Source organism: Salmo salar, chromosome ssa25, assembly GCF_905237065.1.
Source record: "Salmo salar chromosome ssa25, Ssal_v3.1, whole genome shotgun sequence".
Lineage (NCBI taxonomy): Eukaryota > Metazoa > Chordata > Actinopteri > Salmoniformes > Salmonidae > Salmo > Salmo salar.
In genome coordinates this window covers 17,464,134-17,481,994 of record NC_059466.1, presented here as the reverse complement: position 1 = coordinate 17,481,994, position 17,861 = coordinate 17,464,134, and positions in this window count along the sequence as shown.

Here is a 17,861-nt window from a genome sequence, read left to right as displayed (position 1 = left end):
AAAGTTAAGAAAAATAAATACATTATTATTACTAATCTCAAACATTCAAGTGCTTTGTCATGTAGACACTTTTAGGCTGTTGCAACAAAATATACAACTAAACAATCGTGTGTGTGTGTGCGTGTGGGTGTCCACAGTCTGTGTTGTTCCTTGCGGTGTTGTTTTATCTGTTTTAAAACTGAATGTATTGCTTGCCTGAGTTACCTGAGGTGGAACAGAATTCCATGTAGTCATTGCTCTATACAGTACTATGTGTCTCCCAGCCTCTGTTATGGACTTGGGACTGTGAAGACACACCTGATTGCTTGATTTGTGGGGTATGTATGGGTTTTTGAGCTGTGTGTTAACTGGCTGAACAGACAATTTGGTACTTTAAGCATGTCAATATTTCTTACAAAGACCAGCAGTAATGCAGTTAATCTCTCCTCAAATGAATCAGGAGAGACTAACATGCATGTTACTGACACTGGCCCTCCATGTACATTTGAGGGCCAGACGTGCTGCTCTGTTCAAGGCCAGCTGCAGCTTTTCTAGTTCATTTTTGCCACACCTGACCATACAACTGGACAATAGTCAAGATGTGACAAAACCAGAGCTTGCAGGACTTGTTTGGTCGACTATGGTGTCTCTTTATCACAGACATACCTCTCCCCATCTTTACAACAATATAATCAATATCCTTTGACCATGACAGTTTACAATCGAATACAACACCAAGAAGTTTAGTCTCTTCTACTACCTCAACAGTTACAGTGTTCATTACCAGATTCAGCTGAGGTCCAGTACTTAGTGAGTGATTTGTACCAAATAAAAATCAAATCAAATTGTATTTGTCACATGCGCCGAATACAACAGGTGAAATGCTTACTTACAAGTCCTTAACCAACAATGCAGCTTTAATTTAAAAAAAAAGTGTTAAGAAAGTATTTACAAAAATAAACTAAAGTAAAAAAAAATTTTAAATACAAAACATTAAGAATACAAAAAATAACAAATAATTTAGGAGCAACAATAAAATAACGGTAGCGAGGCTATATACAGGAGGTACTGATACAGAGTCAATGTGCGGGGGCATCGGTTAGTCGAGGTAATTGAGGTAATATCTACATGTAGGTAGAGGAAAGTGTATGCATGTATAATAAACAGAGACAAGCAGCAGTGTAAAAATGGGGCTGGGGGGTTGGACAATGCAAATAGTCCAGTAGCCATGTGATTAGCTGTTCGGGAGTCTTATGGCTTGGGGGTAGAAGCTGTTTAGAAGCCTTTTGGACCTAGACTTCACTCTCCGGTACCGCTTGCCGTGTGGTAGCAGAGAGAACAGTCTATGACTATGGTGGCTGGAGTCTTTGGGAATTTTTAGGGCCTTCCTCTGACACCACCTGGTATAGAGGTCCTGGATGGCAGGAAGCTTGGCCCCAGTGATGTACTGGGCCGTACGCACTACCCTCTGTAGTGCCTTGCGTTCAGAGGCTGAGCAGTTGCCGTACCAGACGGTGATGCAACCAGTCAGGATGCTCTTGATGGGGCAGCTGTAGACCTTTTGTGGATCTGAGGACCCATGCCAAATCTTTTCAGTATCCTGATGGGGAGTAGGTGTTGTCTTGCCCTCTTCATGACTGTCTTGGCATGTTTGGACCATGATCATTTGTTGGTGATGTGGACACGAAGAATCTTGAAGCTCTTAACCTGCTCCACTACAGCCACGTCGATGAGAATGGGGGCGTACTCAGTCCTCCTTTTCCTGTAGCCCACAATCATCTCTTTTGTCTTGATCATGTTGAGGGAGAGGTTGTTATCCTGGCACCACACGGCCAGGTCTCTGACCTCCTCCCTATAGGCTGTCTCATCATAGCCGATAATCAGGCCTACCACTGTTGTGTCGTCGGTAAACTTAATGATGGTGTTGGAGTCTTGCTTGGACATGCAGTCATGGGTGAACAGGAAGTAGAGGAGCAGACTGAGCATGCACCCCTGAGGGGCCCCCGCATTGAGGATCAGCGTGGCAGATGTGTTGTTACCTACCCTTACTACATGGGAGTGGCCCGTCAGGAAGTCCAGGATTCAGTTGCAGAAGGAGGTGTTGAGTCCCAAGGTCCTTATCTTAGTGATGAGCTTCGAGGGCACTTTGGTGTTGAACGATAGCATTCTTTGTATAGCATTCTCATGTATGTGTTCCTTTTGTCCATGTGGGAAAGGGCAGTGTGGAGTGCAATGGAGATTGCATCATCTGTGAATCTGTTGGGGCGGTATGCAAATTGGAGTGGGTCTAGGGTTTCTGGGATAATGGTGTTGATATGAGCCATGAACAGCTTTTCAAAGCACTTCAGGGCTACAGACATGAGTGCTATGGGTCGGTAGTCCTTTAGGCAGGTTACCTTGGTGTTCTTGGGCACAGGGACTATGGTGATCTGCTTGAAACATGCTGGTATTACAGACTCAGTCAGGGACAGGTTGAAAATGTCAGTACGCATCCTGGTAAAGGTCTTACTCACATTGGCTACGGAGAGCATGATCACACAGTCGTCCGGAACAGCTGATGCTCTCATGCATGCTTCAGTGTTTCTTGCCTCGAAGCAAGTATAGAAGTTATTTAGCTCGTCTGGTAGGCTCGTGTCACTGGGCAGCTCGCAGCTTTACTTCCCTTTGTAGTCCGTAATAGTTTGCAAGCACTGCCACATCTGACGAGCGTCAGAGCCAGTGTTGTACGATTCAATCTTAGTCATGTATTGATGCTTTGATGGTTCATCGGAGGGCATAGCGGGATTTCTTATAAGCATCCTGGTTAGAGTCCCGCTCCTTGAAAGCGGCAGCTCTACCCTTTAGCTCAGTGTGGATATTGCCTGTAATCTGTGGCTTCTGGTTGGGGTATGTAGAACATGTAAAATGTGGAATTCCACAAGGGAGATGTCTTGGCCCTTTACTGTTGGTTTTAGATAGTGTATGTTCAGTACTAGTTTATTCCTAGCCACCCCTTCCAAATCTGAATGCCACTCTTTGTTAACATCTCTGGGGTATGTGGGACGCTAGCGTGCGGGACACACTCGCCAACAGCCAGTGAAATAGCAGGGCGCCAAATTCAAAACAAGAAAAATCTCATGATTCAAATTTCTCAAACATACAACTATTATATCCCATTTTAAAGATACACTTCTCACTAACCTGTTGGGGCTAGGGGGTAGTATTTGCACGGCCGGATAAAAAACGTACCCGATTTAATCTGGTTACTACTCCTGCCCAGTAACTAGAATATGCATATAATTAGCAGATTTAGATAGAAAACACCCTAAAGTTTCTAAAACTGTTTGAATGGTTTTCTGGGAGTATAGCAGAACTCATATGGCAGGCAAAAACCTGAGAAGATTCCATGCAGGAAGTGGAAATCTGAATTGTGGAATCACCTTCAACACTTTGCCTATGAAACACACCGTGAGTTAGGATTCATTTAGCACTTCCTAAGGCTTCCACTAGATGTCAACAGTCTTTACAAAGTGGTTTGAGTCTTCTCCGGTAAAAACTGACCAAATGAGAGTCCTGGAAATTTGGTCATAGGGGGAGGGCCATTACTACTATGATGCGGGCGCCTGTGGGTACCCTTTCGTTCTGAAACATTTAGTAAGACAATGCAATCATCCGCCTTGAATATTATTAAAGCTCTGACTGAAAAAGGCCCTAAAGATTTATGTTATAAAACGTTTGACATGTTTGAACGAACGTAAATATATATTTTTTGCACATTCGTGACGACAAGTCCCGTGCGGCGTCAGTACATTATGAGTAGCCTTCGAACGCGCTAACAAGAAGGAGCTATTGGGACATAAATTATTAACTTTTTCGAACAAAACTACATTTGTTGTGGACCTGGGATTCCTGGAAGTGCCTTCTGATGAAGATAATCAAAGCTAAGGGAATATTTACAATAGTATATTTGATTTTAGATGGTTCCAAGATGGCTCTAACCTGTATCGCCTAGCCTATTTTTCTGAGCATAACACCTCGTTTATTGCAAAGTGTGATTTCCCAGTAAAGTTACTTTTAAATCTGGCAATGCGGTTGCATTCACGAGATGTTAGTCTATAATTCTTAGAATGACAATATTACATTTTAAAAATGTTTTCGAATAGTACCGGAAGCATTTGAGGGAAAATATTTTCTGAACGTCACGCGACGATGTAAAATGCTGTTTTTATATATAAATATGAACTTTATCGAACAAAAAAATGCATGTATTGTGTAACATGATGTCCTAGGAGTGTCATCTGATGAAGATTGTCAAAGGTTAGTGCTGCATTTAGCTGTGTTTTGGGTATTTGATGCATGCTAGTTGCTTTGAAAATGGCAGTGTGATTATTTTGGGCTGTGTACTCTCCTAACATAATCTAATGTTTTGCTTTTGCTGTAAAGCCTTTTTGAAATCGGACAACGTGGTTCGATTCAGGAGAGGTGTATCTATAGAATGGTGTAAAATAGTCATATGTTTGAGAAATTGAAGTTATAGCATTTATGAGGTATTTGTATTTCGCGCGACGCGATTCCACTGGCTGTTGACTAGGGTGGGACGCAAGCGTCCCAGGTTCCCAGACAGGTTAATCCAACCAAAGCATAACATTAGATTATGTTAGGACAGCGCCTAGACAAGAAAAACCACACAGCCATTTTCCAAGCAAGGAGAGGCGTCACAAAATCCAGAAATACAGCTAAAATGAATCACTAACCTTTGATGATCTTCATCAGATGGCACTCATAGGACTTCATGTTACACAATACATGTATGTTTTGCGCCGATAAAGTTCATATTTATATCCAAAAAGCCCATTTTACATTGGCGTGTAATGTTCAGAAATGTTTTCCTCCCAAAACTTCCAGTGAATAAGCACATCAATTTACAGAAATACTCATCATAAATGTTGATAAAATATACAACTGTTATTCAAAGAATTATAAATACACTTCTCCTTAATGCAACCGCTGTGTCAGATTTTGTTTTTTAAAAGCTTTACGGCGAAAGCAAACTTTGCAATAATCTGAGTACAGCGCTCAGACATCAAAACAAGCCATACAGATACCCGCCATTTTGGAGTCAACAGAAGTCACAAATAACATTATAAATATTCACTTAACTTTGATGATCTTTATCGGAATGCACTCTCAGGAACCCCAGTTCCACAATACATTTTTGTTTTGTTCGATAAAGTTCATCTTTATGTCCAAATACCTCCATTTTGTTTGCGCATTCAGTCGAGTAATCCAAATGCACTGTGCTCGCGCAGTAAGTTCAGACGAAAAGTTAAAGAAGTTATATTACAGTTCGTAGAAACATAGAATCAATCTTTAGGATGTTTTTATCATAAATCTTCCATAATATTCCAACCGGACGATTCCTTTGTCTTCAGAAATGAAAAGGAACACACCTAACTCTCATGGGAGTGTGCACGATTGAGCTCATGTCATTTTCTCAGTCATCTGATTCCAAGCGCTCTTATTCTCTCCCCATTCACAGTAGAAGCATGAAACAACGTTCTAAAGACTGTTGACATCTAGTGGAAGCCTTAGGAAGTGCAAAATTACCCCACAGACACTGTATATTGGATAGGGAATCACTTGAAAAACTTCAAACCTCAGATTTCCACACTTCCTGGTTGGATTTTTTTTTCAGGTTTTTGCCTGCCATATGAGTTCTGTTATACTCACAGACATAATTCAAACAGTTGTAGAAACTTCAGAGTGTTTTCTATCCAAATCTACTAATAATATGCATATCCTACCTTCTGGGCCTGAGTAGCAGGCAGTTTACTACGGGCATGCTTTTCATCCGGACGTCAAAATACTGCCCCCTACCCAAGAGAGGTTAACGGTTGCAGGGATTTCACTAGCTGTGGGTGCTGACATGTATAGTGTTGAATCATCTATGTACCTAGACACACAGGTTGTGTTTAATGTTAGCGGTAGACTATTAGTAAAAATAGAGAAGAGTAAAGGGCCAAGACAACTCCCTTGTGGAATACCACACTTTATATGTTCTATTAGATCAGTGGTCACAAACCTTTTCTGAGTCAAGATCACCTTCACAGTCAAAAAGCAAGCCAAGATCTACCACTCATATTTATTTTTAAACATGTCTTAAAAAATGTAAGCCTATACAACACTAACCCTGTGGCTCATTTGGTAGAGCATGGTGTTTGTAACGCCAGCATGGTGTGTGCAACGCCAGCATGGTGTGTGCAACGCCAGGGTTGTGGGTTTGATTCCTACGGGGGGCCAGTACACAAAAAAAAGATGTATGAAATGTATGCATTCACTACTGTAAGTCGCTCTGGATAAGAGCGTCTGATAAAATGTAAAAATGTAAAACCTAATAAAAACAGTTCTGTAGAAATGAGGTTTGTGTAGTAGGCCTAATACATTAACACTGCATATTGGCTATACAGTATGCTTGTCCTGATGGTACCTGCATCTGATGGTCAGTCTCAGCAGAGGGAGGGAGAGAGCAGCAGAGGGTCCACCACTCAAGCACAAATTATTGGTGTTCCTATGACCTAGGAAAGTGAAAGATTCCTTAATATTAAAATAGACACGAGGAACTGATAATAATATAAACACAGCTGCAGCACGAGTGGAAGTAGGGAGAAGCACATTTTATATTCTGGAAAATGTTGAATAAAAACAGTGTTGTCAGTGCTGAATAAAAATTTAAACATGAACTCAATCATAAAAACGGTAGGTCCTTGCTGAATTCTTTGACAGTCTCTCTCTGGTCATGGTTTTAAAAGTTATGAAATCTCTTGTAGGCTAGTGTCAAACTTTGCTGTGGGGTCGTGGAAGCTGATTTGAACTCTCTGACTGGCAAGCGCAGTAGGCGCACTTGATTTAGCCAGAGCTCTCCTGGTCTGCCGGGTAGGTGGAGTTTGTCCCTTCAGACAAATGAAATGGTTTAAAATGGGAACACTTATCCTACCTGGCGCGCAGGGCTTCTGAATCATGTGCACCTATCACAAACAGCGCAAGGCAAAAACAAAACAAAAATAGAAGCACAAGCCTTTATTGTTGGCTTTTCTATAGAAATGTTTGGTAATGACTAGGTCTGACTTGAAGATCGACCGCAATCAATCGCGATCGCAATCAACTGGTTGCTGATCACTGTATTAGATAGATAGCTCTCTATTCATGATATGGCAGATGATGTGAAGCCATAACACACATTTTTTCAATACAAATTGTTATCAAAAATATCAAAGGCTGCACTGAAAATTTACAACACTTCTTATTATAATTTTCTTTCAGCCAATCACCAGTCATTTGTGCAATAAATGTTGAGTGTCTTGAAAGTGTGCTGAAAGTAAGTTGTTAATAGAAATAGCATTGTATCTGGTCAAACAATCTTTTTCATAAGTTTGCTGAAAATTGGCAGCAAGCTGATTGATCAGCTGTTAGAGCCAGCAAAGGGAGATTTACCATTTTTGGGTAGCAGAATAACTTTAGCTTCCCTCCAGATCTATGGACAAACACTTTTCTCCAGGCTCAGAGGAGTGGCAATATAGCCTGCTACCATCCTCAGTAGCCTTCCATCTAGGTTGTCAATACCAGGTGGTTTCTCATTATTGATGGACTACAATACTTTTTCCACTTCTCCGACACTTAACTTAACTAAAAGTTACAATGATTTTCTATCATTATGAAGTATTTTATGCATTAATATGATGGCTCGCATTTCCTGCCTAAGTTGGCCCACTTTGCCAATAAAATAATTGGCAATGTAAACAGGTTTTGTGATGAATAATCCATCTGATTCAATGAAAGATGGAGTTGAATTAGTCCTTCTGCCCATAACTTCATTTAAAGTACCCCAAAGTTTTTTTCCATCATACTTTATATCATTTATCTTAGTTTCATATTACAATTTCTTCTTCTTTTTGTTCACTTTAGTCATAAAATGTATCAATTTACAATATGTCTGCCAATCAGATGTGCAGATAGACTTAATTGTCACTCCTTTTGATTAATTTCTCTCAACTATACAGTTTTTTAATTCCTCATCAGTCCAGGGAGCCTTAAAGCCCCTATGCAGTACTTTTTAATGTTTTAAAAAAAAATCATAACTTTGTCTAACAAATCACTGTGTGTGCTTATTGTTTTCATATACCGCAAAAATACAAAATATATAATTTATTTCCCTGAGCCTCCTTGTTTTTCATTGTTGAAAGTACATAAAGAAAGCAGACTGGTTAGTTATCTACATAACATAATAAACAGAACGTAAACAAGGTCATAATGAAAGTCCAAATCATGGCATGGAAGGATTTTTTGAAGTTATTGTTTTACAGCTCAAGATCTGAGAGGTACAACCCAGTAAGGGGTATTTCTATACGGATCCTTACAAAATAAGGAACAGGCGGCTTCGGGATGCTGGCCATCTAGGCAGAGTTGCAAAGAAAAAGCCATAAAAAGAAAAGATTAAGATTGGCCAATAAAAATAAAAGATTAAGATGGACAGAGGAACTAAAAGGCCAGCGTCCCGGAGTCGCCTCTTTACTGTTGATGTTGGGACTGGTGTTTTGTGGGTACTATTTAATGAAGCTGCCATTTGAGGACTTGTGAGGCGTCTGTTTCTCAAACTAGACACGCTGATGTACTTGTCCTCATGCTCAGTTGTGCACCGGGGCCTCCCACTCCTCTTTCTATTCTGGTTAGAGACAGTTTCCGCTGTTCTGTGAAGGGAGTAGTACATAGCATTGTGAAATCCATGTGTGTACCTAGCCTGATTTGCAATGCAAATATATATATTTTTAAAACAGGAAATCACGTTTTTGACTGGACCTTTAATAGTTTTCATGGTCTTTGGTTTACAAACCATAGGCAACCCAATTTGAAGAAGACAATGACCTCTGATCATTGGCTGATCACTCCCAACCCATAGGAATCTCCACCCAGTTGACTACTTTAAAATGGTAGAAGCCCTCAATGGCAATGTCTATACTAAAATGAGTTATATCCATCGAGAGTCCTACATTTATCTCTTTGATTGACACTTAACACTGGAACGCCTATAGGTAAAGTGATGATTTAAACATCTTACAACGTAATTAATTAGATGCATAAGTCATTTAATCAATCAACAGGTTTCAGATTAATCCAATCAACATTCAATATTTTACAGAGAACAATAGAGATATTTCTCTAAATTGAATTGAAAGGTTTTGAAAATCATGTTATGATTATGATACAAATGTGTATTACTTTTCAACACTGAATTTCACACACTTCTGTGGAATGACCCATATATATGGATGATGGGGGATGGAGCATGGGGGATTGTAAATATATAAAAACATCATAAACAATCTTTCACCTAGCCCCTCTGGTAATCATGTTCTTTGTGCTGTTGCCGTGGGAGTGGCCCAATTGATGGTCAGATGTAATTGTTCACATTCATCACGTCCTGCCAACCTGGGTACAGAGGCAAGCTGGGCTGGAGGATCCCTTCGCCTGACAACTAGGGAGAAAAAAGCAGCACAGCAAGTTAATAAATCCTCCTAAAATTGATTGATCCACCGGTGTGTCAATCTAAATAACATCATTAAAAAAATCCCCATCAAAATTTGTCAGTTTAAGCTAAAAATACACTATCTAGGTCTCAATCCACCGCATCCGCCAATGTCGCACTTCCGCATCTGCGGTGAAAGGTGGCAAAGCAAAAGTGGTATTTGTCAGACCATGACACATTACAAAAATCGGTCTTCTCAAGAAAACGTCTGTAGTGTCCATAAGGTTTGACCTACAAAACTTATGAGACTCTCACGAACACGATGGTAGTCACGGGACCAAATTTTTTATGGAAGTATGAAGGTAGGCTTAGACTTTTAAGGCTTAGACTTTTAAGAATTTTAACAGCACAGTGATTGAACTTCAAGGGAAGCACATGTCAAACTGGTTGGTGTGGGTGTGGAAGTAAAACAGTAACCATTCACTTTTCTCTTTTATTAATTTAACCTGCTACGTGACCTTCGAATATCCGACCAGGAGATGCCCGCAACAGAGGCCCTCCTTTAAAACTTTTTTTCCCTTATCAACTGGAGACCAACCATGGTAACCTTTATTCCCAAAAGTAAGAAGAAGGAAAAGACGGTTATATAGTCCTCTGAACTAATTTCCAAAGGATTGTCCCTGTGTCATTTGTAAGCTATAACCCATTATAAAACATGGCCTCAGGGACTGAAAGGTTGGAGCCTTGGATTGTTATTGATGCGTCCATCTTCTAGATGTTGATGTTAAATTCTGGTGCATTGTGGTTTATTGGGGGACATTTTTTTATTTTATTTTTTTATCTCACCTTTATTTAACCAGGTAGGCAAGTTGAGAACAAGTTCTCATTTACAATTGCGACCTGGCCAAGATAAAGCAAAGCAGTTCGACAACATACAAAAACACAGAGTTACACATGGAGTAAAACAACATACAATCAATGATACAGTAGACAAAAATAAGACTATATGCAATGTGAGCAAATGATGTGAGATAAGGGAGGTAAAGGCAAAAAAGGCCATGGTGGCAAAGTAAATAAAGTATAGCATGTAAAACACTGGAATGGTAGATTTATAATTTGAAGAAAGTTCAAAGTTAAAATATAAATAATATGGTGCAAAGGAGCAAAATAATACATAAAATAAATAAATACAGTAGGGGTAGTAGTTTGGCCTAAATTATAGATGGGCTATGTACAGGTGCAGTGATCTGGGAGCTGCTCTGATAGCTGGTGCTTAAAGCTAGTGAGGGAGATAAGTGTTTCCAGTTTCAGAGATTTTTGTAGTTCGTTCCAGTCATTGGCAGCAGAGAACTGGAAGGAGAGACGACCAAAGGAGGAGTTGGCTTTAGGGGTGACCAGAGAGATATACCTGCTGGAGCGCGTGCCATGCCATGCATATCCATGCAGAGACAATTCCAATTATGTCCAATCATGTTTTGCAAATAATTTATCAGAATAATGTTAGGGCCATAATCGTGACATAGCTCCAACCTCATTCCAGTAAGTTATTCTACCATCACCTTACAATTTGAAAGGGGTTGATGTTTTGTTTACTTGAAAGCCACTCTTGTCACAGCCTGTCTCTCACCCTGCAACACCTCCCAGTAAAGCCATAACCAATGCTCAATCACACCTCTCTCTGCCTGTCCTGAGGCAACATCTAGCATTCTTGGACCAGGAAGATGGATGCCGCTTGCAGGCCTCTCTGAATACATTCCCTGGCTCTATCCCTTGCTGTGTGGTGAAGGTTATGGATGTGCATCGAAATACCGGGGTTAGTCGCAGACAGAATGCTACTCTAGAACTGTTAAGTGCTCTATCTACTTAATCTTTGTGGGATTCTTGGAACCAAACAACCGTGATAAGAAAAAAATGTAGGCACATTCAATTGAATCTAGGGCTTGGAGAAATAATGTTATGTAATGCTTTTTTCTTAAAGGACACAGTATGTGATAGAGCTATTTATATATTCATCCATATGGGAGGCCTGGGTTTCGGGATGTCTCGATGCAAGGCCAGACAAATGAACAGTGACAGTAGGAAGGAAATGACCTTGCCCTTCCATTTTGTAAGACAATTGTGTGGATGCACTGTCCAGCAACTCCCAATCATGCTGCCTCGTCACTGTCATATTGATATACTCACGGAATAATGACTGCCATAGTTGATCGGAATGGAAATAGTCTGACTTGGCGGACAAACAATGCGTTGTATGCTAATGAGATCTTCTCATTAGTAACACAGATTTACATAGGTTTAGCTACATAGATTATAATAGAGCTCTCCTTATTAATTTATGCATTAGGGCCGTTCTCATAGAATACCTGAAAGCAAAACACCAATAGACATATTCAATGTTGCTTATGAGTGTTGAAAAGCCAACAATTCGCCCTCCTTTATCCCTTGTGGTGTCCTCACACATTCTGATTTTGAAAAGAATGACCTCAATTTGTGGGCGAAAATGAATGCTGGAGGTGTACGCTGACTATACTAAAGAGGATATTAAAGGCACATGTATTTGAAGTGGCATCTTTGACATTGTTCAGAGGACCAGAGGCTAGCATTATTCATGTACATCTGTCATTATCCCACCCAAGGTACCTGCACCACACTCTCCCGACAGGCTAACTACAGATCCAGGTCATAAAAACAGCCTCACATTGCCTCATATTTTAACTACAGTGTGAGACATTGTACAGTATAACACTGCTAATTGAAACTTAGAACTGAAAAGGTTAAGAAGTGTGATTAGCTGCAAACTCCAAATGAATAGTGACATCAATGCAGATTCGTTCACTTTTATTTTTACTTTCCCTTGATCTATTAAATTAAATTATGCTGCGAAAGCCTCATGAAAACATTTGTTTACACTGCCTTTCTGTCTGTTTTAGAGGCTGACAAAAATATTGAGAGTTGGAATTCGGAAGCTTAATAATTAATTAACCTGCAATTATGCTTTCAGATACACAAAATGAGACTGCAAGAATGAGGCCCAGTCAGGTCTTTTTTTTTTGGGGGGGGCAAAAAGTTGAATTGTATGGAAGCCTTGAAGCACAAGGCACTGAATATATATTTTGACTTTTCAAATGATCTAATTTAAACGACTTAGTATCTCGTTTGAACGACTTTTAAAAAATATATACACTGCTCAAAAAAATAAAGGGAACACTTAAACAACACAATGTAACTCCAAGTCAATCACACTTCTGTGAAATCAAACTGTCCACTTAGGAAGCAACACTGATTGACAATACATTTCACATGCTGTTGTGCAAATGAAATAGACAACAGGTGGAAATTATAGGCAATTAGAAAGACACCCCCAATAAAGGAGTGGTTCTGCAGGTGGTGACCACAGACCACTTCCCAGTTCCTATGCTTCCTGGCTGATGTTTTGGTCACTTTTGAATGCTGGCGGTGCTTTCACTCTAGTGGTAGCATGAGATGGAGTCTACAACCCACACAAGTGGCTCAGGTAGTGCAGCTCATCCAAGATGACACATCAATGCGAGCTGTGGCAAGAAGGTTTGCTGTGTCTGTCAGCGTAGTGTCCAGAGCAGGAGACAGGCCAGTACATCAGGAGACGTGGAGGAGGCCGTAGGAGGGCAACAACCCAGCAGCAGGACCGCTACCTCCGCCTTTGTGCAAGGAGGAGCAGGAGGAGCACTGCCAGATCCCTGCAAAATGACCTCCAGCAGGCCACAAATGTGCATGTGTCTGCTCAAACGGTCAGAAACAGACTCCATGAGGGTGGTATGAGGGCCCGACATCCACAGGTGGGGTTTGTGCTTACAGCCCAACACCATGCAGGACGTTTGGCATTTGCCAGAGAACACCAAGATTGGCAAATTCGCCACTGGCGCCCTGTGCTCTTCACAGATGAAAGCAGGTTCACACTGAGCACATGTGACAGATGTGACAGAGTCTGGAGACGCCGTGGAGAACGTTCTGCTGCCTGCAACATCCTCCAGCATGACCGGTTTGGCGGTGGATCAGTCATGGTGTGGGGTGGCATTTCTTTGGGCGGCCGCACAGCCCTCCATGTGCTCGCCAGAGGTAGCCTGACTGCCATTAGGTACCGAGATGAGATCCTCAGACCCCTTGTGAGACCATATGCTGGTGCGGTTGGCTCTGGGTTCATCCTAATGCAAGACAATGCTAGACCTCATGTGGCTGGAGTGTGTCAGCAGTTCCTGCAAGAGGAAGGCATTGATGCTATGGACTGGCCTGCCCTTTCCCCAGACCTGAATCCAATTGAGCACATCTGGGACATCATGTCTCGCTCCATCCACCAACGCCACGTTGCACCACAGACTGTCCAGGAGTTGGCGGATGCTTTAGTCCAGGTCTGGGAGGAGATCCCTCAGGAGACCGTCCGCCACCTCATCAGGAGCATGCCCAGGCGTTGTAGGGAGGTCATACAGGCACGTGGAGGCCACACACACTACTGAGCCTCATTTTGACTTGTTTTAAGGACATTGCATCAAAGTTGGATCAGCCTGTAGTGTGGTTTTCCACTTTAATTTTGAGTGTGACTCCAAATCCAGACTTCCATGGGTTGATAAATTGGATTTCCATTGATTATTTGTGTGTGATTTTGTTGTCAGCACATTCAACTATGTAAAGAAAAAAGTATTTAATAAGATTATTTCATTCATTCAGATCTAGGATGTGTTATTTTAGTGTTCCCTTTATTTTTTTGAGCAGCGTATCTTTAAGTCATTCAAACAAGATACTAAGTAATTAGTCATAAGTCATGCTTCTACACCTGCATTGCTTGCTGTTTGGGGTTTTAGGCTTGGTTTCTGTACAGCACTTTGTGACATCAGCTGATGTAAGAAGGGCTTTATAAATACTTTTAATTGATTGATTGATTCAAACAAGATACTAAGTCGTTTTAATGACATTCATTTGAATGGCTTAATTGTTATTTTGTCTAATTAGGCCTCATTTGTTATGCTATTTGAAAGACTGTGTAATGGTTGCTGAAGCCATTCTTTCAATGATTCCATCCATTGATGTGATTTTTAATTGGGAGTTCTTTGATAGCAATAAGCAGGGCTGCTTTGAATGTAAGAGCATTTCATTCAACATTTAATTCTAGCTCACAATCAAGGACAGCTGTGTATTCCCTCCAGCAGTGTGAAGTGTAGGCCTATGACAATATAGCCTTGTGACACTGTCCTACTGGACTCTGTGCCAGTCCCTGTTTAATTTAAATAGAGTACTATGGTATGATGGACTCTCATTATCTTCCTGATGGCAGTATTTAGACATGACCTGAGGGCCTACTTATTTTCTTTCTCCAATCAAATCTAAATCGAGGCTTTTAAAATATATTGTATTCTCCCTTCTCTTGTTTATAAAGACGGCTATATTACCACTAATATTTATTTATGCCATTAAGCTTTTATATGTGTATTTTTCAGTCTTTATAGTAATAATAATATTTAATTGGTAGAGGACATTTCCCACGCTCAATACACATGTGAAGCTTGTTGGGGCTTGCTTCTTTGAGCAAATCATTTGACTGATGCTCTTTGAGATTATTCATTCCCTTTTATTCATGAAAAGAAGCTAACACTGGCCTTTATTATTTACAATTTATTTCAGATATTTTAGCTCAATTGGATTGATTTATATTATGATGTTTCTATTCCAAGGAAAAATGTAAATACATTTTACAGTAGCCTATGTATTGCCAACCTAAAACATCTATTAATACATTTGAAGTCCTTCAAAATATAAACTACATATCCTAATATTAGAAAGTATAATATAAACTAGACATAGGCTACTGTGGGTGGGATAGGCTAAATAATTACAACCGAATAGGCCTAATTAAAATAATAGTGATAAAGGAAACAAACAATGCTAGAGCATGCCCAGAGCTTGTGGTTGAGCAGTACCAGAGTGAAATTGGAGCGGGAGAGAAGGCCAACATTTTGCCAAACCTGCTTGAATAATGCTCTGCACCCCACTCCACACTTGCCCAATTACGTGCTCTAGCAGTCAAAAGCAGCCCTGCTTTAGGCTATCAAAGAACTGTCCATGAGTAATCATATCAATGTACAGCGAATTTAGAAAGTAATCAGACCCATTGACTTGTTCCCCATTTTGTTACGTTACAGCCTTATTCTAAATTGGTTAAAATTGTTTTTTTTCCCTCATCAGTCAACACACAATACCACATCATGACAATGCAAGAACAGTTGTTTAGAATTGTTTGGATTTTTTTTTTTTTTTTTAAACCAACTGAAATATGACATTTACATAAGTATTCAGACCCTTTAGTCAGTACTTTGTTGAAGCATCTTTGGCAGCGATTATAGCCTCGAGTCTTCTTGGTTAAGATGCTACAAGATTGGCACACCTGTATTTGGGGAGTTTATCCCATTCTTCTCTGTAGATCCTCTCAAGCTTGGTCAGGTTGGATGGGGAGCGTCGCTGCACAACTATTTTCAGGTCTTTCCAGAGATGTTCGATCGGGTTCAAGTCTGGGCTCAGGCTGGGCCACTCAAGGACATTAAGAGACTTGAAGGTGAACCAATCAATTTATAACATTTTATACATGCGTTTCTCTGGATATTTTTGTTGTTATTCTGTCTCTCACTGTTCAAATAAACCTACCATTAAAATTATAGACTGATCCTTTCTTTGTCAGTGGGCAAATGTACAAAATCAGCAGGGGATCAAATACTTTTTTCCCCCACTGTATCTTGTTTGAATGATTTTTTTTTTACTGAGTTGTTCAAACGAGATACTAAGTCATTTGAACAAGATACTAAGTTGTTTAAATGAGATCCTAAGTTGTTTAAATTAGATAATTCCAACTTTTTTTTGCCTTGGGCTTTTTTTGTCTTGCTATTGTAGAATAGCATCGTTCAAACACTGAATTTGTTTTGTTTATTGGTGTCCAAAGTATCAGTACATCTCACATCAACAGATGCATGAGATACTCTCAATGCAGAATTACACCTATAACTAGAAAGTGATGAAGGTAGTCATGCAGGCATAATTCAGACAGCATATAATAGAAGCACCTGACGTATCCGGGCCCTGGTTTCTACTAAAACCAGAGCAGAATCCCTGACATGAAAGTGGCTCGGCAAAATAACATCAATGCCTCGGCACAGAGCTAGCTCTACTCCAATGTCAATTTTTCAGCTGTAGACAGCTTTTTCTGTTGTGATTTCCTTTACTTGGAGTCTAGAGAGTGTCCATTGGCTTACAGGTTAGCCTAGAGACATTCAATAGCCTGAGTTGTTGTTTATCTGTCCTGTCCATAGGCTGTCCTGTCCATAGAATTACATTATAATATCTCTATGGTCCTGTCCATATTTACCCTCAGTTTCACCAAGAGGTGAAATTTTCAGGTATGAAATATACCATCCATAAAGACACAGGATTCATCAGACTTCATACTATCTAATTACAGCAACAATGATATCAGATCTGTATGATTGAACAAGGTTGAACTATAAAATAAAATAATTCTCACTGTCATATTTTAGCCTTGGTAACTAATGTAGGTAAGTGCCATGAGCTACTGGTGTGATACATGGGATATATGACCTGAGCTAAAGAAAATAAAATATATTTTTTAGAAGACACAATGGTAGCAGTGATTAAGTAATATTTTTACTCTTGTGTTATTATATATCTTAACAATTAGAGGATAAAACATTGCCATTTTTAGAGCAGGCCAACCATTCCCTCTAGTTAATTGTGTTCCCAGATAATGTAAGTCAGATGGACAGGCACATTACTCTTTTAGTAGTAGTCTGACTTTACCAGATCCTAGATTAGGTACACTGAGGTATACCATCTTAAAGTTTCAAGTTATTGCCTGCTTGTACCGTCAGGTTGTCCTGTCAATTGTGAACTGATATTATTTGTCATGCTCTTGTTGCTGAGTTGCTCTGTTTCAGTCAGATAATGATGATGTATGGGTGTTTTCTCTCCTGGTTCCCAGAGAGTTACCTAGATCTGTGAAGCTCAATCTAAGTCCATCTTGCTGTTCCGTTCTGTTTATTTAATCAAACTTCTGACTCATTCTTTGGCGAGAACAACAACTTGAATAGCATTTTTAGGTTAGTCAATGTAGCTAGAGATCTTTATGAAGTATTTTAACACTGTCAACTTAAATGATGAATCACATTTATCTCAAAACATCCAGGGGACCATGACACAACTTCTCAAGAATGTTCAGGGGACCTTCAGGGGACCATGACACAACGTCCCAAGAATGCCCTAAAAACGTCCTCGGGGATGTCCACGGGACCAACCGAGAACTAGACAAAACCTCCAGTGGACCATGACACAACACCCTGACGACTTTAAG